Source organism: Acipenser ruthenus, chromosome 2 (genome assembly GCF_902713425.1).
Source record: "Acipenser ruthenus chromosome 2, fAciRut3.2 maternal haplotype, whole genome shotgun sequence".
Taxonomy (NCBI): domain Eukaryota; kingdom Metazoa; phylum Chordata; class Actinopteri; order Acipenseriformes; family Acipenseridae; genus Acipenser; species Acipenser ruthenus.
This window is the reverse complement of record NC_081190.1, coordinates 15,341,112-15,364,685: the sequence shown is the minus strand read 5'-3', so window position 1 is coordinate 15,364,685 and position 23,574 is coordinate 15,341,112.

Here is a 23,574-nt window from a genome sequence, read left to right as displayed (position 1 = left end):
CCCTCAGCCACGGATTACCTGAGGTTTCCCCCTAAAAAATAAAAAATATGTGAGTAGGGGGTTTTTCCTTACCTGAGTGCTGAGCGGTTCGTATTTAGTTCTGCTGGGTGAGTGGTCGGGTTGGAGAGACTAGGCTCTCTCCCCCAGCGCAGTCATGGTCTGGGGGACGGGCCGTGTCTCAGCTGCTGATTTTCATTAAATTCAATATTTGGGGGATAGGTGGCAGGGCTCCACTGTGGAGCGTGTTCATTATTTATTATTCATTCATGGTTTGGCGGCCTCGTCTTTTCGGGGGGAGGTGGTCACAGCCACTTCCTGTCTGCGGCACTGGGATGCATGTAACTCTTCATGTTTTTCCAGCTGGCCTCGAGCAGGTAGCTGTCGGGCACCCACGGACGAGGCCTCCAGCCAAATTTATCTTTCACTCAGGCCCTGAGTGCCCACCACAGTCATCTGCAATTGCAATCATCATCATCATTCATTCATCGCCATTCATTCATTGCCATTCATAGCGGATTCTCCGTGCTGAACTGAAGATTCTCTCCAGGTAATCACAACTATATTGATCTTAATACCAATTTACAATAAAACACATGCAATTCATTGTTTCATGGTACCTTCTGCCTGCAAGAGTCTGTAAACTCTTTCATATTCTTTCACTCATTGCACTGACAGCACGTTAGGTGGTTGTTTTAAAAACTAATGGCTTCAATTAGTACTGTCCTTCAGACTATAAGCAGGCAGTGTGGGCCAGTTATTATTATTATTTATTTCTTAGCAGACGCCCTTAGCCAGGGCGACTTACAATCGTAAGCAAATACATTTCAAGTGTTACAATACAAGTAATACAATAAGAGCAAGAAATACAATAACTTTTGTTCAAGCAAAGTATAAGTGTGAGAAACCACAATTCAATAATACAGCAGATAATAGTGATAGTTACATCAGGGTATGATTAAATAGTGATAGTTACATCAGGATATGATTAAATAGTGATAGTTACATCAGGATATGATTAAATACAAAGTACTACAGGTTAAACACTTGACAGATTACAGTATTCTGAAGTACAGGATTAAATGCAGTAAAATAGGGGCAGATAAGAGCAAAATAAAGCACATTTACATGAAGGGTGATAGTGTCCCAGGATACAAACAGAGGAGTTCTACAGGTGCTCTTTGAAGAGGTGAGTCTTAAGGAGGCGCCGGAATGTGGTCAGGGACTGGGCAGTCCTGACATCTGTAGGAAGGTCATTCCACCACTGCGGAGCAAGGGTGGAGAAGGAGTGGGCTCTGGAGGCAGGGGAGCGTAGCGGAGGTAGAGCTAGTCTTCTAGTGCAGGCGGAGCGGAGAGGTCGAGTGGGGGTGTAGGGAGAGATGAGGGTCTGGAGGTAGCTGGGTGCAGTCTGGTCAAGGCATCTGTAGGCTAGTACAAGAGTCTTGAACTGGATGCGAGCGGTGATCGGGAGCCAGTGGAGCGAGCGGAGTAGTGGAGTAGCGTGGGCGAAGCGAGGCAGAGAGAACACCAGGCGGGCAGCAGAGTTCTGGATGAGCTGGAGCGGACGGGTGGCGGACGCAGGGAGGCCAGCCAGGAGGGAGTTGCAGTAGTCTAGGGGGGAGAGTACCAGGGCCTGGACCAGGAGCTGGGTAGCATAGTTGGTGAGGAAGGGTCGGATTCTTCGGATGTTGTTCAGGAAGAATCGGCAAGTGCGTGCCAGAGTGGAGATGTGCTGGGAATAAGAGAGGCAGGGGGCCAGTGGTTAAAGTCCAAGTTTGTAACCAGGTGGTCATCGGTTCAAATCCCACCTCTGCCACTGAATGACTCACTGTGTGACCCTGAGCAAGTCACTTAACCTCCTTGTGCTCCATCCTGCGGATGAGATGTTAAATCAATGTCTTATTGTAAGTGACTCTGCATATAATGCACAGTTCACAGCCTACCTCTGTAAAGTGCTTTGTGGTGGTGGTCCACTATGAAAGGTGCTATATAAAGATGATATTATTATTATTATTATTATTATTATTATTATTATTATTATTATTATTATTATTATATTAAGACCCATTCTAGCCACAGAACTTGTCACGGGATGTTGGAATTTGTTTCCAATGTAAGTGCATTACGAGGTCCAGGATAATTACCAACATAATCCTGGGCAAACTGGCACTGATTACACACCTGGTATGCTGTAACAGCATGTGACGAATGATGCCTAGCTTAGAGTTACAGAGTTTATGTTTTACCTCTAGGCAAAAGTCTAGTGAGATTTATTTTAATATAGGACAGTATGATTAATAAAGAAAAGATAGACTGGCTAGTCGGCATTGCAGCAGTGCTTTTGTATATTATGACAGCTTATAACCAATGCCAGTGTAACTTGAGTTCAAATGCAATTAAAAAAGACTGAGGACATCACTGCTGTACCTTCCAAAGTGTGAGAAGTTTAACTCATTAAGTACTTATTTGAGGACAGTCTATTTTGTATTTTGTATTTTTTTTTTTTTTAGCTTTTTTAACTGGCATCTACTTGTTATTTTAATTTTCTTATTTAACTATATTATGATAATTTATAATTTTGATAACCGCAAAAGTTAAGTCTAAATGTAACTGTTAATTCTGCAAATATAACCCTTTAGATGCTTTGTGACACCTCAATATAAAATAAATTGAAGTCAAAAAGTTACACACGGTTTAAATCAATCTAGAAGGAAGCATGCTTAATATCACTCCTGCTGAAGTCACCTTCTGCTTATTATCATGAAGAACATAATGGATGTCGATAATATCACTTTGTTGGTAATATGTCTCTTAAGTTGACCAAAATCCAAGCAAGTTCTATAATCAATGTCAACTGTTATTCCAAAAAAAAAGAGCTGTCCTGAAAGAATCCATGTATTTGATGATAGAAATCTTGAGTTTATCTTCCTAAACAGGATTGTCCATGAATGTATCTTATTGGATAGAGAGGCAAACCCAAGCGGTAATTATTTGGTATAAAAAATCAGCAGATTCAATGTCAAAGTGTAGGCTGGGTATAATTTTCCCATTTGATACGAATGCATTCAGTATCACCCATATTCACCAGGCCTTGCAGAAACACCTTTGATTTTGCAGTTGGCACCTGTTAAATACATTTATCCCAGATCAGCACAGGCATTTCCTGGTTTATTTTATAGCTCTCAGCAACTTTAGTGATAGCTCTTTGCAATGTAAACATGGTGCATAGAACCAAGGAAGCTATTCTATACTGCATACTCACATTGAAAATGATTCAGCAGAATTTGCACTCGCCATATACTGTACCACCTAAACACTGTTCTGAAAAGCAAGAGCAACAGCACAGTTGTGAGGGTTTGAGGAAACACTCTCAACATATATTTAGAACCTGCCGAAGTATGTGGGAAATACATCCTCTACCGAGTCAATATATTGTAGGATTCATTATGGCACAACACTTTTCACCTATTACCAGTAAGTGCCATTGTCCTCATCTGACCTGTCTATCGAACCCCCACTTCCCACCGGAAGTACACAATCACTCAACGCAACCAGATACCAGAGTGTGTAACTGCAGGCTCGGAGACCTTGCTCGTGGGGGCCTTGGTGGCTTAGCTGTGGTGACCTATGCTATGACACACATGGTTTTGCTGTTGTGCATTTTTATAAACACATTTAGGCTCATTTTTTATTACTAAATTATATTTTCGGTTGTGCATGAATAAAAATACGATTTACATATGATTGTTTGTCCTTACATTAAACGTTTCTCAAATTAGGCCTTTAAGGTCATTCACAACTATTTTCTTAATTAATAATGTGCATTATTCAACACATGGGACGAATTTAAACTTATGGCATTCATCACCCTTCTCTTCTCCAGTTGGTCTGAACAACATCGCGTGCTGCTGTTGATTTCCGTTTCAAATGTCACGCGAGAGCCACAACCCCATGCGCGCATAGATCACCACAGCTAAGCCACCACAGGCCACCACGAGCAAGGTCTCCCAGCCTGCAGTTATAGAGCACCTATCTGGTGAGAAAAATCTGTGTTTTTGCTACAGTTACGATTTCAGTGGTAAGTTAAATGTAGCCCTTTTTTCCATTTATAGTACTGTTTTAAAGACTTTCGAACCATAACAATGAGTATTGTATTACTGTGCTGTATCCTTGTATTATTCACCAGATTGAGGGTATAGATAGCAGATGTCCACATTTAATAAAACCATTGGAAATTCAATTTGCAGAGTTACAAACATTTCAGACTTATGAACAACCTCCATTCCCAAGGTGTTTATAACTCTGAGGTTCTACTGTACTTCAAAGGGACTGAGCAAATACGATGACAATGAACAGACTGGACTTTTCAGGCGCTTATCAATAACTTTGTAAATATACAACAAATATGCCTGTTTTGCTGCTGAATGCTAAATATTATACGAGTTATTTCACTGATTACAAGAGTGTTCATTAATCACACACACATTTTCTATATACAGTCTGTTACACTGTACACATATAACATTGTAATAAATAAAAGCATAGGTAAGCTGTATTGTACACATACATTTTTAGATGCTATATTATGCTACTGAACTTTATATTTGGATTATTTTAATACTGTATAGCAACTTACTTACAAAACCTTCAAAAAATGATAATGTTTTGCTTTTATTTCACAAAATGATATGAAATGGGGGGTAGAAATCAGTTGCATGATTGTTAAATATAAGTTATAAGAACCAGTGTGTGTGATAATAACCAAAGTGATGTTATCAGGAGATTTTCACTGTCGACTCCCATTATATTCTTCATGATAATAAGCAGAGGGTGACTTCAGCAGGAGTGATATTAAGCATGCTTCCCTGGAGTTTGATTTAAACCTTGCGTAACGTTTTCTACTGTGAGCTTCAACGCTGTTCCCATCCAAAACCATTCTTTTTCTGCTGACACCAGGAGTTACAGTCGTCACATCTTTTACAATACCTGAGTTATATACGGGAACAGTAAATTAGCGTGCAAACTGAAAAACTGCATTTCTACAGACAAAAGTGATAGTTACTGAATGCATGCATTTGTATTCATCGTAACAGGTAGAGCCGGGATGTGAAGAGCCTATTGAAAGTGCAATGCACGTTAATGTGAATTATAGAGGATTGCAGGGGTGGCTGGGGATCCCCTATCTGACAGGTGTAGCCTGATCCTGATCAGACAGGGCTAAATACCAGGATGCTACCTTAATGCTTTCCAGGTCATGCAAAGGGTTCTCTTGTTTGACCACAGGAATTTAATCAAGAAAAATATAGATTTTCCCAACACTTTTTTGTCAAATTGTTTATCTGCTAGGCTAAGTTACTGTAAGGGCTACATTCACCTACATTCTCAGCTAATTTTCTTAATCCTGCTCAAATAGGATTTTCCAGAGATTTCTTTATTTTTATTTTTATTTATTTTTTTATGCTAATTCAGTAAAAGCCAAGCAGGCATTATAGCACATGAATTGTGCATGATACCCAACTACATTATGGTCATGGTGGTTCACTACTTGGTTGACTATGCTCATATAGTTTTTCAACTGTATCTACAGTATAACCTGTTTTCACTTTTCACTGAATGCATAACCGTGACGAATTCTAGTTTTTATAGCTGCTAATACACTGATAACAACTCACATCATCTGTTCCTTTCGCACATGGGGCCACATTCTGAAAGAAAAAACACAATTTTCAATTCTAAAAAAAAAAAATGAAACAACTTAACAGTACCTGCAAAGCACCTCAATTAAATATTTTGAATGGTTTATTTTTGGTCTGGTAATCTTTTTGGGTATGTTTTTCCTTTCTGAAAAAAATGTAACTACTGACGATTTGGATTAAACAACAAGGCACAATGACGCCTCAGTATATATTATCATAAATGGCATTATTTACAGCAAGTGGCCATAATACATTTTCACTGCAGTCAATTCTGCAGTTTATAGCAATTAACTACACTTTCAATGTCTACCTGCAGCTGTAAGAAGGTATTACAGCACTGGAGTTAAAGGGTTCAAGTTCTCGCTGGTTATGAATTTGTTTCCTTGTCTTGGCATTGGCAGCTCACAGCTCTAGCAGTCACTTTGAGATCAGGCCGGGATCTTGTGCAATACAGACGGAATTCAGAATGGCACCCCTGGTATGAAAGCATGTGGGTGCATCAGGTAACCAGCAGGAAACCTGACTGTTCCATGTCTCCTGACGACGACTCCAGCCAACAATGTGGTGCTTTCAGACACGATTTACAGCTTTCATGAGAAGCTAGGGAGTATTCTGTTTGGACGTAGACGTGTATATTTATCACAACACCAACATTTGCAAACACCATAAAGTTTTCATAACATAGCCCAAAGGCATGGGAAAGTAGGTCACAGGCCTGTGTGTTCATAAAATGTATTTTTGTTTTCAGTGCCTCTTAATAAGGAATTAAAAGGAACAGATCAGCTTTTCAAAATGGATGATCTCGGCAGTGGCTCTTCAAAACATAGCGACTGCAAAGGTATTGTGAAAAGGAAAAAGTACTGTTATACTTACAGTAATGACTGGTGTATTCGTTGAGAATAAAAACCGGCTTCGCAAAGTCCATGAATTTTTCGACACATCTGTTTTCAAACAAATGTCAGTCCTCTCTCTAAACAATGAAGTGCAATGGCGATTGAGAAGTTGGCCGAAGTTCTTTGCCTTGAGATTGACTTTGACAAGATGTATGATGATTGTTGCATTTTACAGCAAATAAGAGAATGTCAAAGAAAAATATTGATCAAAGATGGGTGGAAGTTTTCAAACAAATACCACAAAGTAAAAACATGTTAAACTGTGTCTTTCACGCTTTCAATTCCAGTCTCAAACGCATACTGCAGCTTTGGCGCAAAGAAAGGAACCAATTAAGTGAAAGTGTTGTGAAAGCAGAGTTACAGGTGCAGCTGAACTGCAGCGTGTCTTGCGCTGACTTTTATGAGTATGTCAAAAAGTATCCAGAGTTGCTGAAAGCAGCAAGAAACCAACTTAAGTACAGGTTTAGGAAGAAAGAGCAAACACTGCTACAGGAGATCCAACATATATAAGGTAAATGCAATCATAGTTATTTATTTTATTATGTCTAATGAATGTGTTTTTGCTGCAGTAATCATTTGGTGATGCTATACTATTTTCTTTTAGATATTTTAAAAGCAGCCTTAACTGCATCACCCTTTTAAAAATAACATTATTACAACTGGTGATTTTTCAATATTGTTTATCTATGCAACGTGGTTGAACTTTGTGTGCACATGAAATATACAAATACACATACTGGTCCTTATTTTCCAGTGGGGGCAAACCGCGGATAAACATGTGTAAGTACACATGTATTTATTAAATAACTACTATGTAAATACAAAGTAATTAGAGACACAATGTAAAGTATTACCGTTTCCTGTTTAATGAGAAATGGGCAGGCTTTGACTGTTAAGGTTAAAAGGGCAGGTTTTTGTGAAATCAGATATAACTTGACACATACTACTTGTGTGTCATATCTGGCAGGAAATGCAGCTTGAGTGAGAAAAAGGTGGAGCTACAAAGCTGATCTATTACTCTAATCCCCAAATCTGTGGAAATAGCTAAACGCAAGGAGAGCTGTCCGATTTCAGCCAACCCAAGTTACAAATCTGCAATGTTGCAAACTGTTTCCTATGCTATGATAGTTGTCTACATTGTGATTGACATCTTATTAAATTTCCCAGCAGATTTGCATAGCTTTTGCATTTGCAGGTTCTAGACCTTGTGCAGGGACTGCCAAAAATGCCCCTGAAACCACACAAGATAACATCAAATCTTAAAAAAAAAGATGCACTATATGTTATGGATTTGTCGTAATAATCAAACCAACTAGCCATATCTATAGAATCAACACTTCAGGATGCTTTCTGAGTTTGATTGTCCTTTGCACTAGATGTAACCTCATGTGGCATGGCTGAGGCCCAGCATGTAAAAATGTATACATTGTGTGTTTTGTTGAAAACAAAGTTTTATATATTTTTAATGTGAGTTTGTCATCGATGGGGTTAAAATACCCAATCCCTAACAAATCCAGGTGCATAATGTGGCTGGGTCTTAATTGATTCATTGATGATCAATTAAGCCCAGCCACATGGTTTAAACGAGGAGCCAGATCCTTTGTTGTTTGGTGAGTTTAGGGAGAGGTCTGAGGTTGAGCTCCCTTACTGGGTTTCTGATTTGTATTTTTTTAGTTGTTTTTAAATCTTTTTTTTTTGTTTTTGTTATTTATAAAAGTACACAGCCATGCTGAACTGCTCTTCTGCCTCTGCGTTTCCTATTCCTGCCACTGGCCAGCCTTGACTGCAACACCACACCTTCACACAAGAACACCAGCATTATTGCAAATCCTAGATTTCACAGCTTCCACAATCCAGTATTGTGTGCCTCTGGAAATTTTATAAGAATCTTAAATGATTACATTTTCATACCATAACTGTGAAATAAATGTCTCAGTCAGAGGCAGCACAGTGTGGTTAGCACAAAGGACAATGAACAGGGAGTTTTCAGGTTTGAATCTCAGGGGAAGTCGCTTGACTTCCTTGTGACTTCTGTTCAAATGCTGTGGCGTCAAAAGAGATTCAGATAGTTAGCCTTTAAGTTTGAAAGTCAAGGTTTTATTTGGCCATGAGAGTATTAGTCAAGAGCAGTTTGGTCTTGTGAGGTTCAAGCAAAGCACACAGAACAGGGATAGTCAGTGTGAGTTCTCAAGCCAGTAACAATGACCAAAATTATCTGAGGATCACTTTTATTTAACAAGATGTTTTGTTGTAAGCACTTTAAAAACTTGTTCTGGTCAAAAATACACCATCTGGATCACTGTATTTAAGGTCCTGTATACTGGTTGCAATAAAAGATGGAGGAAGTGTATTCACTTACCTCCTGGAGAGATATTCATCTGGAAAGGTTTGGTCCACATCTAACATGACCAGCTGTGCTTTGGATGAGAGATGACTTCTGTCATATCAGTGCACCTGCACACCTAATATATTAGGACATTAAAACTGCCACAGGGTTACAGAGCTAAACAAATAGAATTATTATACTATCACAGCAGGAACAGTAATAATCAAACATACCACCATTTTGAAATACAGTACATGTAGTTTATTACATAGTATGTATACAGTATATATATTTTTTTCCTTTTGTCAGGTGCATTGTATATATTGTTTATTTATTAATAAACCTGTATTTCATACAGAATAAAAAAGAAAAACCCCAAGTGAAAACCTGCTCAAATAAATGGCTGTAAAAATGAATTTTTCTTAATTATTTCATGTTATTTCAGGCACGGAAATAGTTTTCCGGACCACATGTCGTGATAACTAGATAAGAAAGCTACATTAAAACCGTCACTAAGTGCCTGACAAAGGTGGAAGAGCAATTTATGCTGGGAGTCACTCCCTTTATTTTAAGGCTTTTTCAGTAATAATGGCAGATTTAGATGGATTCCTACCGTGTTAGATCATGGCTGGTGACATTAACGGCTGTAAGGCTCCCAGAATGTTGATCGATTGCTGTAATCTGCGGAAACTATTTCAGGATAGGGATTTATTATTATCAAGCCTCTGAAATGGTGCCAGAGGTCAGTGCCAGCTGATGATTGTGTTGTGATGCATCTGTTACAGAAGGCAAGATAGGCCCAGATGAAATCTTTTAATATACTTAAACTGATGCACGAGGGGCTGCTGAATTCAGAGGAAGGGAGCTGGGTCTTTGTGTTACAGGTTAAATCATTCCTGGGATAAAAGGCGTCCTCTTGAGTTGCTCACTGCGGGTGGTATGTGACGGTCAGAGGCAAGAGTGTAGCAGAGTCCCAGGGAACACAAGCAGAGCAATGGCAAGCTTCTTTTCACTCAGCAGCTTGGAGAGGACACTTATTTGTTCTTATCCTTTACAGAAACAACACAAAGACAAATGTTTATTAACCCTTTCTCTTACAGTCCCTTTAGTTTACCATAACTTACCATAGTAAAAGCATAGCAAAGTGGAATAAAGCATAGTGAAAGCATTGTAAAGCCCAGAGATATATTGTTAAGCATGTTAAAAAAAATGGCAATCCATGGTAAACTATAGTACATTTCAAGCATAAAACTATGCTATGATTTCTAAACTGTAGTTGAGCCAACAGTGGCTTGCAGTCTCAGGGCTTGCTCTCAGCCTCCAGCACTGGCACTGCACCCTGCCTCCTGTTGCCTGTAGCTGAACACCACCAATGGGCTTGCTAAATCACCTGGCTCTGTGGTTTCAGAATATCTGTTTTATTTAGTGCGCTAGATCACTCAGCTTCCTCTACCTGGACTGCAACGTGTTCCACCCAAACTAAGTTGTGAATCTCTGATGGTGATAATGTACATATTTAAGTTTGTACGGTTCTGGATCAATCTTAGCAATAATAGAATGAAATGGATGTCATTTTATCAGCACATTGTTACAGAAGACAGTTAAACAGTGGATTATCTGTGGAACTTCCTCTTTTATAAATTTTCTTGGAAGTTTGTTCATTGTTTTTTCAGGTAACTCTGGAACAACAGAAAATTACACAAGTCATTGAAAGAGCTATTCTTCAAATTGAATAAATTGAATAAATGTGTGCATTCAATGCTCCAGTGCCGTCTAACTTGTTCTAATTTAGGATTCGTTTTATTATGAGTTGCGCTCTGTGTTCGCTGTGGTGAGGCAAGCCAGTCCTGTCCGATTTTCCTCCCTTGCCTGCAGGGGTTCCTAACCAAGACTGCAAATGTAATGAGGCCGGGATTTTACCAGCAGACTCCTCATGGCACGACTACCCAGAAGTATCTCTTAGCTGGTGAACCACTGGGGACATAAACACACAAATATGAACCACTTGGGACATAAACACACAAATATGTTTTTTCTTGTTTGGTTGTTTGCTGTATTGATACACACTGACCTGCTTCCCCACACTTGGTAAAACATGGAAACCCTAGCCACTAGCCTGAACCTTTGAAACCTACACCACACATGTTTTATAATAGGGTTTTTGCCTACACACACCCAGTGAATGATGATTCTATTTGGCAAAGACAATAAACAAGTATTATAATAAAGGGAAAAGGGCAGATGGATAGGGTGCTTTGAAAAATATATTCCAACTAACATTAGACGTTTTAAAGCTCTGATGTGTGTGTGTGTGTGCGTGGAGAGGGGAGTTATCTGTTTTTGCAACCTTCATATGAACAATCAATATTATATATATATGTGTGTTTGTGTGTGTGTGTGTACATAGGAAATAAGCACAGAGAGATTTATATTGGTTGACACTGTGCTTATTAATTGTGATCGAAAAGAGCTATTAGGCATGGCTGGTTCCTACAAGAAAAATCCATGACTGCAGATCCCCATTGTAGCTAGCAAGTCTCCTGTGTAACATAAAGTCTAAAAAAACAGCATACATTTTCATGTATCAAACCTACTGTCTATCTATCTATCTATTGTAAGCATGGTCTTCATTTTCAGGGATGTCATTAAAAGAATAAACGAGAGGGTGAAATTCAGGCAGGTCAGGGGTGTCCTACAAAAAGAGAAAATGTTAACCCACAATTTCATTTTCTTTAGAAAACCAGGATTCCTTTTTCCACCACGACTTTTAATAGTCCATGGTAATACACCTACACTTGTTTGTTTTATCAGTTATTGTGATATTAGTTTTACCAATGGTTTGCTTTTTACCATCGTATGGAGCCCCAATTCTATCCATCCACTTAACTAGAAAAATGTATATATTGTCTCAAATAAAACGTCAAATGCAGGTGGTTCCTCACTTTGCAATATGCAGGACTCTACCAGGACCTCTTGGTTGTTGTTTATACAGTGTTGTATGCAGGGGTGAAATTCTCAGCCGGTACACAGTACATTTATGAATACAAAATAAGCCTTTAAAATAACTGATAAAATATAACAAATTCATCATAAACAAAGAAGCTGAAAATACTGAAAGCTTTGTACCCTTCTGCATGTATCACACAAGCATGTACTGTAATATTACACTTAAGTTAAACCTTAAATGATAAGTATTAAGAAATATTACACTACGAAGTAACTGCTGTAATTTATGGCAGCAATGGTGATTTGAATATTCAGATAACCCTCCGAATTTAAGAAAATAATAATTACTCCATGCCGCTGTTTTCACGTCTCACTGCTAAAGTCTTCTCTTGCTGATCAACTAATGAGCACTTACACAAAGCTAAATGGGAAGAGATTTGTGACGCATGCCAAAATGAAATCTAATCAGAATGAAAGCTCGGCCAATCAACATGCAGTGATTATACTGACTTTAATGGTGGCCAATAGCAGCTAAGAGACAGAGAAGCAGAGTTAGGAAACAGAATGCAAGCAGCATGAACTATGCTGAATGAAAGCGCATTTCAGAAACGTTGTGCTAGCGTGAATGAACAGAATGCAAGCGCGTTGGATGAAAAGCAGATGAAACAAGTCCTGGTTCCCAGTACCACCATTAAAATAAGACCCGAGTACCGATGAGTATTATTATTATTATTTGTTTATTTAGCAGACGCCTTTATCCAAGGTGACTTACAGAGATTAGGGTGTGTGAACTATGCATCAGCTGCAGAGTAACTTACAATTACATCTCACCCGAAAGACGGAGCACAAGGAGGTTAAGTGACTTGCTCAGGGTCACACAATAAGTCAGTGGTTGGAGTACCGGCAGAATTTCACTCCTGGTTGTTTGGATAGCTTTGGAGAAAAAAGACATCAATGTGTATACTATCAACATAATCATAGTTAGTCACACTAGGTTTTTGTTTGATATCTGGCAGTCAGAATGTTTTTGATTTGTTATCGATTGATTTTTGTTGTTTGAGTTTTGTGCAGAGAAGATAACCACATGCACAGTTGGGTGCTGAGCATTTGATGCAAGTGTTGAAATATTTCTCTGCTCTTTCCACTCATCATGATTACCATCTTAACCAACCAGAAGATTCTGACAGATCTTTATCTCTACATTAGATTGACCTTAATGAGGCCTGCCAGTGCTGCTTGTACATTTTACTGATGGGCGGACTCAAGGTGAACTGAGTGCCTTTGGTTTCAATGGGAATCCTTCTCCCAAAGAATGATCACCCCTATTGGTTCCAATGTTTGGCCGCTGGTCTCTTTATTAAATTATATAAATTGAATGATGCATTGCTTTGTCAAAACTGGACCCTCTGTATGGAAAGTAAGATTCATACAATTCATTCCCAGGAATAAGACACTTAATTGCAGCATGTGTGTGATAACTTTTCGATCACAGTTCCCTTGTGATTATAATTTCAGGTTTATTTTTCTAGAAGTAAACTACATATTTATTCAGAGACAGAAAATCGCTAGCAGGGTGTTCCTGATATGCAATTGAACTGATGCTATCTTTAAGGCATTCCTCCAAATAATTATGTGAGGTCATGTCCTAGATTTCACAATAGTCATCAAAAGACTACTTTCTGGGATTTTTTTTTTTTTTTTTTTACCTTTCATAGAAAATCAACCATAAAATCAACATAAAAGGTGGCGGTTTTCTGGAGACTTCTGGGCGCCTTTTCAAAAAACAAAAACAAAAAGTGAATTATTCAGTGTGATAAATGTGTGTAAAACATGTATTTTGTATTGCCTGTGGATCTCAAAGCACAGGTGTTTTATTTAAAAGAAATTCAAAAAAACATTTATTTTAAAACATAGGATACCCAGAAATCTTAATCAAAATATTGTTACAATCCTGGGAAATAACCCTCATAGAACAACATGGCTACTTTTAGGGGTGATTGGTCATGCTAGTCCCCTTAATTTGTCACTAGTTTCTGTCTGTTTCACAGAAGAATCCACAACCAACACAAATAGTAATCAGATGACCCTATCATTCTTCACTGAGCCCACTTTAAAGAGTAAGTAGCGGGGTTCTGAACAATATAGTGTTACACACCCCCACGTGTTGCTAGAACTGTTTAAATAACATACCTGTAATTGCTCTTCTCATTGTAAACATCCTGACAGCTTTTCACACTTATAACTTTAAAGTCTGTTTCAAAGATCTTTTCAAAATGGCTTCTACATATATAGCATTCTACAGGGGGACACAGAATGCTATATTTTTCGGAGCCCTGCTACTTACTCTTTATAATAGCACTATAAATCCCTAATTATATATATATATATATATATATATATATATATATATATATATATATATATTGTAAAAGAACCGCACCCACTCTGGTTCTTTGCCCCTTTAAAAATAGACCCAGGACACAGGAAATTGAGGTTTAAGCCTGACACGCTATTTTTAATTCACAAAACAAAATAAACAAAACAAACACCTAGCTCTTTTTTGAGCACTAAACTAAATGACACAAACAGCAACCTAAACTAACACTCAGGTCAGCTAAGCCGTTTACCTGACCAATAACAAAACACTCTCTTCTTGAGACTTACTTTTTCCCCTTTTTAATGGCTGCTCGGAAGCAGAGCACCCCTTCTGCCTCCTTCTACTCAGCAGCCTCGTACAGACTGACTGCACCTCTTAAATATCCTGCACCTGGTCCTAATTTACAATTACTACCAGGTGCAGGGGATAATTAACAATAAAACAATTAAATTAAACAATTAAACATAATTGCAGCTTTTCAGCCTGTGTTCTTCTGGAAAGTGTAGTCCTTTTCCTTCCCCCAGGACTACACTATCTCACACTTCCTCCCCCTTGTCTTTACAAGACTCCGGCCATTCGACGGCCACCTCCCTCCACCCTCCACCCACCCTCAAGTCCCATCTTTTTGATCTTCGCCCTTTTCCACGGGCGGGCTTGAGGGTGGGTCAATCCCTCCGGCGCTTCCTGGGTGGGACTGAGGACCGGCAAGGAGGGACCCAAACGGCTTGCCCTGCGCGACCGTAACGCAGGCCGATGACCGGGAGCAAGAACTGGTAGGCAGAGGTGCGTGGCTGTGGACCGGCGCAGTGACATCTGCAGCCTCAGGGGGAAAATAGTGGAAGGAAGGGGGAGCACATGCGACGTCTGACTCCCAAGACGTGACGTCTGTGACTTCAGGGGAGCGGAGCAAGGGACCAGGCAGGCAACTGTGCCTGGCAGAGCTGCGACCTGGGAGCAAGGTCCAGTGCAGGGAGGTCTGGGCATTCCGGCCAGGTGTCCACGATGACGGGACCGGGAACCTCCCTTGGCAGCGCCGGACTCACTCGCACGGTTGGTGGTTGAGGGACCTCCTCCCCCTCGATTGCAGCCGGTGTCTCCGGAGACGGCAACGGCTCCTCTCCCTCCAACAGCTGCAGCTCCCACTGCCGGTTCTAACTCTGTCAAGGGAACCAGATAGCCCAGTGAACATGTTATTGGAAGTGACTTTTGAATTATTGTACTAAGGTTTAACATTAACTTCAGTGTTTCTAATACAGCATAGACTACTGTATCAGGGCCACTGTGCAATATTGGTTGCAAATTGTGTTGCCATTGCTGATAAAACTGTGGTCTGCTAATGGTTCTGCTAGGGTTTCTTCAAGGAAATACAATGGTATAATCACAGTACTTTCAAAACTTTCTTTCAGCCCTTTCTCCTTCAACCTTAGTCTAAACCGCAGATGGATGTTCAGGATTTTATATCTCATAGACATGGTGTGAATGACTTTCAGATCTACAAGAGTTATTTCAGCTGGATTTCTGACTGCAGTAATGGCATATGATAAAGCATGCATAGTGCCGAGATTAAAAAAAATAAGATATCATCATTTGTAATGTCTTTTACCAAAGTACAATATTTATAATCCTTACCAAAAGACATTATCACGAGACAATTTCTGACATGATTATAAAACAAAAACCCAAACCTGATACAGCATCCCATTAAGGAAAGGCAGTCCAGCTATGATACTCAACCTATCCATTCAAAGTAAACTCTACTCGCCTACCGATGCCTTGACCAGACTGCACCCAGCTACCTCCAGAGCCTCATCTCTCCCTACACCCACACCCGACCTCTCCGCTCCGCCTGCACTAGAAGACTGGCTGTACCTCCGCTACGCTGCCCTGCCTCCAGAACCCACTCCTTCTCCACCCTCGCCCCGCAGTGGTGGAACGACCTTCCTACGGATGTCAGGACTGCTCAGTCCTTGACCACCTTCCAGCACCTCTTCAAGACTCACCTCTTCAGACAACACCTGTAAAATTCAACTCTGAACAATATAACACTCTGCTTTTAATGCACTTTAACTTGCACTTATCTGCTCTCTATTTTACTGTATTTAATCCTGCACTTAACCCAATCTGTAGTATCTTGTATTTTACTTGCACTCATATCTAACCCTGATGTAACTATCAGCACTGTTATCTGCTCTTGAACTGCCCCGATATCAAATCGTACTGTGTTTTGTATTTGCTCTTATTGGGACTGAAGTCATTGTATTTTGTATCTTGCTCTTAATTGTACTGTGATTTTTTAGATGTATTTTTTGTATAGAACTGTAAGTCGCCCTGGGTAAGGGCATCTGCTAAGAAATAAATAAATAAATAAATAAATAATACTAATAGTACTACTACTACTACTACTACTACTAATAATAATAGACAAATGTACAGCATACAACCTAAATGTGTTTAAACACATCTAATTAGATTTGAATTGGAGTAGCTAAGACCTGGGACGCCCATAAAAATAAGATGTTGCACTTGTTTGTTTATATATATATATATATATATATATATATATATATATATATATATATATATATATATATATATATATACATGTATACAAGGGTCGTATGAAACTATACCAAACCTTTCATTGCAAACTCTTAATTTAACTGGCTGAAACAGTTATATTAACAAATACATTGAAATATTGTCCTGGAAAGTCTACAGCAGAACTGCACATAATATTGAATATAGTCATTAATATTGCTAGAATTTCTACAGGGAAAACGAACATTAGAAAATACAACAAGCATTTGTAAGTTTTAAACACATACTTTTTTTTTTTTAACTTTCTGTAAGAGACTGAATTAAAAAAAAAAAGAAAGACAGAAACCGTGAGTTTCAGTTTAGTTCACTGGCACTTTTACTGAATAAATCGTTTCCTTGACAGAAGGAAACAAAATGTGCTCACCTGGGACTTTGTTTTGTATGCAGCTCCACTTAACTAATACTACTGCCTGGGTTCTAGCCAACCCAACTAGCTATCTTACCAGTCTCAGTAGAGAGGACACTCTGAGGACAAGGATGATAAGGTCTTGCAGGCATTCCTGAGTGAGTTAACCAGTGGCTCAGTGCAGGAAGACAGTAGGGTTACAATAACAAGGGACGCTACATTCTACAGTAACATTTCTATACTCAAAGCTATGCAGTTATACATAAACTTAATGGTGTTTGTACAAGAGACTCGAACAAAGAAACAGGGCCCGATAGCAGCCTGTATATGCTTCTTGTCCACACACATATACAGTTATGCTTCGCCAGTAACTTAAGTAGGGCGACAATTGACAGCTTCCTCAATTGGTTTTGGCCAACAATTATGCCGTGGTCTGCCTGACGGTAAAACTCCCAGCGAGTATTCCAGCTCTCCATAACCTGTCACAGGCTGAAGCAAGGCTGTAAAATACTCACGCAGATCATTATTGTTTAAACTGCCACATGAGAACACATCAGCTCTGCCAGCACAGGTCTTCATGTGCAAGCAGCCCAGCCAGGCGAACTCTCAGCCAGACGCAGAGCTGGAGTATCAACATGTAGGCATGCCCATTGCTCAGTGTCAGGGAGATTACACTTGCCTGTCCTCTGACTCAATGCATGCTTGGAATGCAGTACCTTGCTACATTTTCTTTACTAGGCTAACTTATTTGCTAACCATTATAACACTTTAGAGCAGTAAGTCTGCATGGTAATTCTGCAAGTTTACTTTTCCTTGTCCATGCTTTTACTATGCATTTACTGTGCTTTACCACGGTTAACCTTGTTTTTTTATTTTTTCTTATCATGCTTTACATGCTTTTATGTAATGTACCTTGCTTGCTGGTGCTTTACCATGCTTCCACTATGTTTTCTTTTTACCATATGGCATACCACAGAGTTTTGCTAGTGGAAAACATTTGCTCTTCAGGTAATAGTAGTGACCAACACTGTGCATTAATTCCCTCAGTATGTTTTTGGAAAACATAATGTAGTTTCTTCCTCAGGGAATTAGTGTTTCATTAAAAGTGTAATCTACAGCCCATATTTATGTAAGCATGGTTATCATGGTTAATTAGAACAGTTTTTGTGTAGTCATACCATGTGCATGATTTTCATTTTACATGTCTAACATGGTTATCCTGTAGATGCAATACACATTTAATAAAACATATAAAGGTGTGAGTCTGAAGCTCTAAAATAGGCTGTCTTTTAGGGATGCAATAGAGTGCCCTTGGGTAGTTACTAGCCTCTGTCAAACTTCCCTGTTTATTAGGCTGTAAGAAACATAATGTAACCCTTGGCACGGATGGTACAATATTATACTGTGACAAAGTTCATACATGTAACACAACAGAACATGTGTTTGACTGATGTGTGCATTGTCTGAAAATGTTAAATGTCAAAATGTTCTCAGTTTGAGAAAGTATATATATATTAATATGTAATGCCATAAAAGAAAGCTATGAGGGCTATGTAACAAAAACTGATAGGAACCAAATGAAAATAAAAAGTGTTTATGTTTTGACTTGGTGTACAGCAGGATAGCCCCAACTATGATGGAAAGGACAGTGTGAGAACTTATAGAAAGAGTTTCCATACAGTACTTGTGTTGAATATGAAAAACCTGCAAGAAACAACCACTCCCTTTGACAGCTTGCTGTTCAGGATGCATTTGTGGTTTCATTTCAACGTCATCAGAGACACTTTAATGTTAGGCCACAAAGGAAGTTGCACAGCCCCCAGAATAGCTTCAGCAAACCCGTGCAAGCCCTGAACACGACGTTCTTCTTTAAGAACCCGATGTTTTGGAAAGTTTTTGCATCAGAAAGGAAATAAAGACACTGGTGTTTCATTATTATTTCCTAGTTGCAGAAATGTTTGTTGTTTGTTTCTGCCGTAATGCACTGCCAAAATAGGTTTTTGCTCCACTAAATCTATATAAACTGCAAGAGCTGTATGAACCTGTTTGTCAAAAATTATAGAAAAGGCAGAAGCAGCTTTGAGACTTTACAAAGGGCATAACAGTGGGTTCCCATGCAACTGGCTCAACTCTCAACGCAGTGGATGCATTGACCGACATGTCCATCAAGTCTCCTGGGTGTTCTTGGAATGACAAAGTTTGCAGAAAACCACCACTTCGGGCCATGATTGACCGAGCCTGCACCTGTGTGCAACTTAGTGTGACAAACAACAGATGCACTACAGGGGCCCAGCCCAAAGCACAGAAACCTTCAACACTGTTTCCATTCATACAATGCACCTCGAGCGAGGCCCTTCCATCTATTCAGGCCAGTCTGTATTTTTTGTTCAGTCAGTGTAGGTCCGTGTGCAGGATTGTGTGACACAGTGGAGTTATGTGTGTCACTGGCCTTTCTCATCTGGTGTTTTAATAGTGCCCAGGACAAAAGTTAATTTCCATTCTAGGGATCCTAGTGATCCTAGACACATTCCTGGTGTTACATGTTCTGTAATTTAAAGTGATTTTCACTGGATTAAAGAGACTCATCTGCTCTGGGGATTCAAGAGGACAGAGCGCTTATATGAGAGTGAGAATATAGGTCTAATATAGCAGATGCACTGTGTGGGTGCTGGGGTGCACATAGGATAAAGGACATAAAAGATCATCTTGTATCAGTATGACCCACACTGTAAAAAAACTGTACTGTAATATGATCTGTTCGTGTGCCTGCAAACTCTTTCCCTTTGGCTAAAGAAACAAAGGTCACACTTTTTTCAAAGGTGCTGCAAAGGCAACTTTATTAATGCACACAAATATTAGTTTGGATTTAATGTTATTATCCTGTAAATTGGTTCTGATGAGTCTTTTACATATTTCACACATTTAATTTATCTTATGAACCTGTTTTGTTGTAGGTATTTCCTGTAAAATATTAGTAATATAAAAGTCTGGAAAAAAAACAAGATCCTTTTCTCATTTGTTTATCTCTTTTTTACCCACTTCTTTGAAATGTAGCTTTTTAAAATCTTATTTGCTAAATTAAATATACAAAATATACTGTTTTCTTGTATAATTCATTCTGCCATTTTAGATGTGCATGGTGACTGTATAGCAGGCTATGAAAAATGTGCATAATGTAACTCCATGGAGTGTGATACATAATAGCATAGCTAGACCTAACGTAACGACTCTCCCCAGCATGCTGCACTCAAGTGTGTTATAAAAACAGTAATAACTTGTATTTTGTATTTCTTTATTTTGATTATTTTATTTTATAAGAATATGTGTGAAATTGTTATGCAGATATAAAAAAAGAAATAAATAATCTATAAAATGAGTGATGCAGTTACTAGCATGATGCTTTGCACAGCCTGCTTTGTGTTTCCTATTCCATCAGACACCATTGTGTGGCAAACCACAATAGCATACACCTCGACTCTGTGCAGTCTTAAAGAAAACACAAGAACATTATAAAGAGTTGTCTTGATTGGGTTACTGGGTTACATAATACTGTATTTAAGACACTCTGTATATTAAAAGGGCAATGATAACTACTAGCAATGAAAGTGTAAGTATCTTGGTATTACATCCTGTATAATGTACATGTTAATTAGGCTGGGGAAATAAAACAAAATATTCAAACACACTTGAAAACCACCTTTAATTACCATACTCTCAATTACAGGCTGTTTAGTACAAAGTGACCCGCATTTATTTTGAAGCAGGATAGTTTTCAGAGTCTATGTGCTGTGGTTATAATTTGATTTCAATCTTTTGTCTTGAATAAAACGTTCTTATTAACTAATCCCCCTTTTTATTCTACTATTCTCAGACTTTTGGAGGATTGTACCTGCATTCAGCTGGGGGCACCAGGCAAGAAAAAAAAAAATATATATTCCAGTACACCTTACGTGCCATTCAGATGAGAGTGGATTATACTAGATCAGGCTTAGCTGTCTTCTGTCTAGGTCAGGATTTTACCATAAAACTAAATGTGGGTCCATTATTGGCCTGCAAACTGGTTATAGTGTATAAAGAAGCAGTGGGGTGCCAAATCATTAGCTCTGACGTGCAGCACTTGAGAAAGCTTATGAAAGCCATTTGGGGCACACAGCTGGTATCTATGCAGTCATAAAGACTGTCTAGGTGGTTTACTTTCCTAGAACTGATTGCAGGACATCAAACAAGCTTATATGCAAATAGTCAACCACAGTTCAGAGTACACTGCTGAAAGAATGAACCAAACTTGATGTTTCACAATGAGTGGTTAATGTTTGCCAGGGCTATCTGCGCAGCATGCAGCAAATCACTGGCAGGCATTTCAATAGAATGATGCCCAACACCACCCTGCACTCCCCCGCTCCACTGCCCCCCACCACACACACTCGCTGCCCCAGAGAGAAAGAGAGAGAGACCATGGTGCACACATGCCAAGTAACATACATTTTGTGGTTAATCCTGGATTTTTCAGCTTAAAAAAATAATAATCATTTGTTTCAACCGATGCTGTGCTTGGAATTTCTATTTAACTGGCTTTCACCCACTTGCCCTCTGCAACCCTGTGTTGTATTTTGTGCACAGAAAGGAATAATCCCATTAGGTGAATTTAAAACAAGCACTGGCATGATTTTCTTTTAAATCTCTGGGTCTGTGTTATGGTATTTTGAATGCCACTCATGCTCCATCCTGCCTTTTAACAGCAGCCCTTACACATTGCAAGGGGTTAGTAACATGAATCCCTTGTATTCTAATGCACAAGATATATAAGAGCCTACACCAGTCCTCATTTCCAGGAACAGATTCAGTCAGAGTACGACCTGATATTTTTACAGGTGACGAAGAGGTCAATCAATGTAGTGCCTTATGGAATGACGGGACCACTCAGTGTAAGTGCAGTCTAACTATACATGTACACATCTCAATCGATGTGCGTGTTATAGATATGTAACTTTGTCTGACTTTCTCCTCCACATCATTTTAAGCACTTTTACTTTATTCATACTTCCACCTTTACAGTAGTATCTGTGTAGGAACACCTCCTAAGAGAACACCCTTGTGGGTAAACAGATTTTTCCCATTGGAAATGCTCCGCCTAAAGGAACAGGAACTTTGCTTAAAACAACACCTTTGTATTCAGATTTCCAGGGCTCTCCCCATCGGTACAAAATGACATGTACCAGTAATCAAACGGCAAAGCACGCCGTTGTTTCTTGTTCGAGCTCCTGAATAAAACCTGAATCAGACACAAGCCACCGAGCAATTTGATGTTTCCCATTCTAGTGAGTTGCTTCACCATTCTGTTAAATAATTGTGTGCATGTCTTGAATATTGCGCCTGTACAGGTATTCATAATTAATCTAGAGCTGCTGCATTTTTTTAACGTCTGTAGGGGTGCTGTGTTAATTTAGTTTGAAAGCTTGCTTTCTGAGGGGTGTTCAATTAGCCGGAGTCTACTGTACTATTTTTGTAATCGATAATTGCAATTGTGTTTTATTTCATTGATATTTTAATTGCACGGTTGTGTAATTGTGAGGGGGTATTTTTTAAGATACTGTGGCGGAGTGTCTTGCCCCTATGTATTATTATTTGTATTTTTGTTTGAGGCGCGGGTAAAAGCGCTGCGTCTTTTATTATTTATATTTAAAAACCCCTTGAGGATGCATGACTGGTCAGCTACTGATTATTTAACTAGCTGACAGTCATGCATCCTTACCAAACGCGTGCAGACTCTGGCCGAGGGGGTAATAAGATAATTAACAACTAGTTAACCCCTCGGCCAGAGTATAAGAACCTACAGCTGTCCGTTCTGGAGGGGTGTGGAGTGTACAGAGGAGAGTACGGGGAGAGAGCGAGAGCGAGAGCGAGGAAAAATAACATTTTAAAAAACGACTGCTAAACAGTCTGTGTTTATTCGTTTGGCCCTCGTGCCCTTTGGTTTCTGTTTTGTTTGTTTAAATCTTTTGTTTTGTTTTGTTTATTAATAAATTCAGCTGAGTGCCATAGCAGTTACTTCCTGGTCCGTGACGTCACCACACCTCACCACTGCGAGCCAGCCTGTCACAGATACTTTAGAGTTTTATTAGTTTTATCAGTGCTGGTGCTAGACAACTTGCCACCCTAGGCAAAGCCTAGCATGGCACCCTTATATCAGTCAGGTAATTTATTGATTTTTAAAATCAATAGGTTTTTTATTCAGCTTGCATTGTGCAATCACTCTGTTTCCCACGGTATATGGGATTTTAAAATTACTGTTTCATAACTTCAGTAATGTCATCATTTTAATATATGTAATATGAAACTAAATGTACTGGTTGAAAATAAATGTTTTGGCTAAAGCATTAATGTTTCTTTGATAT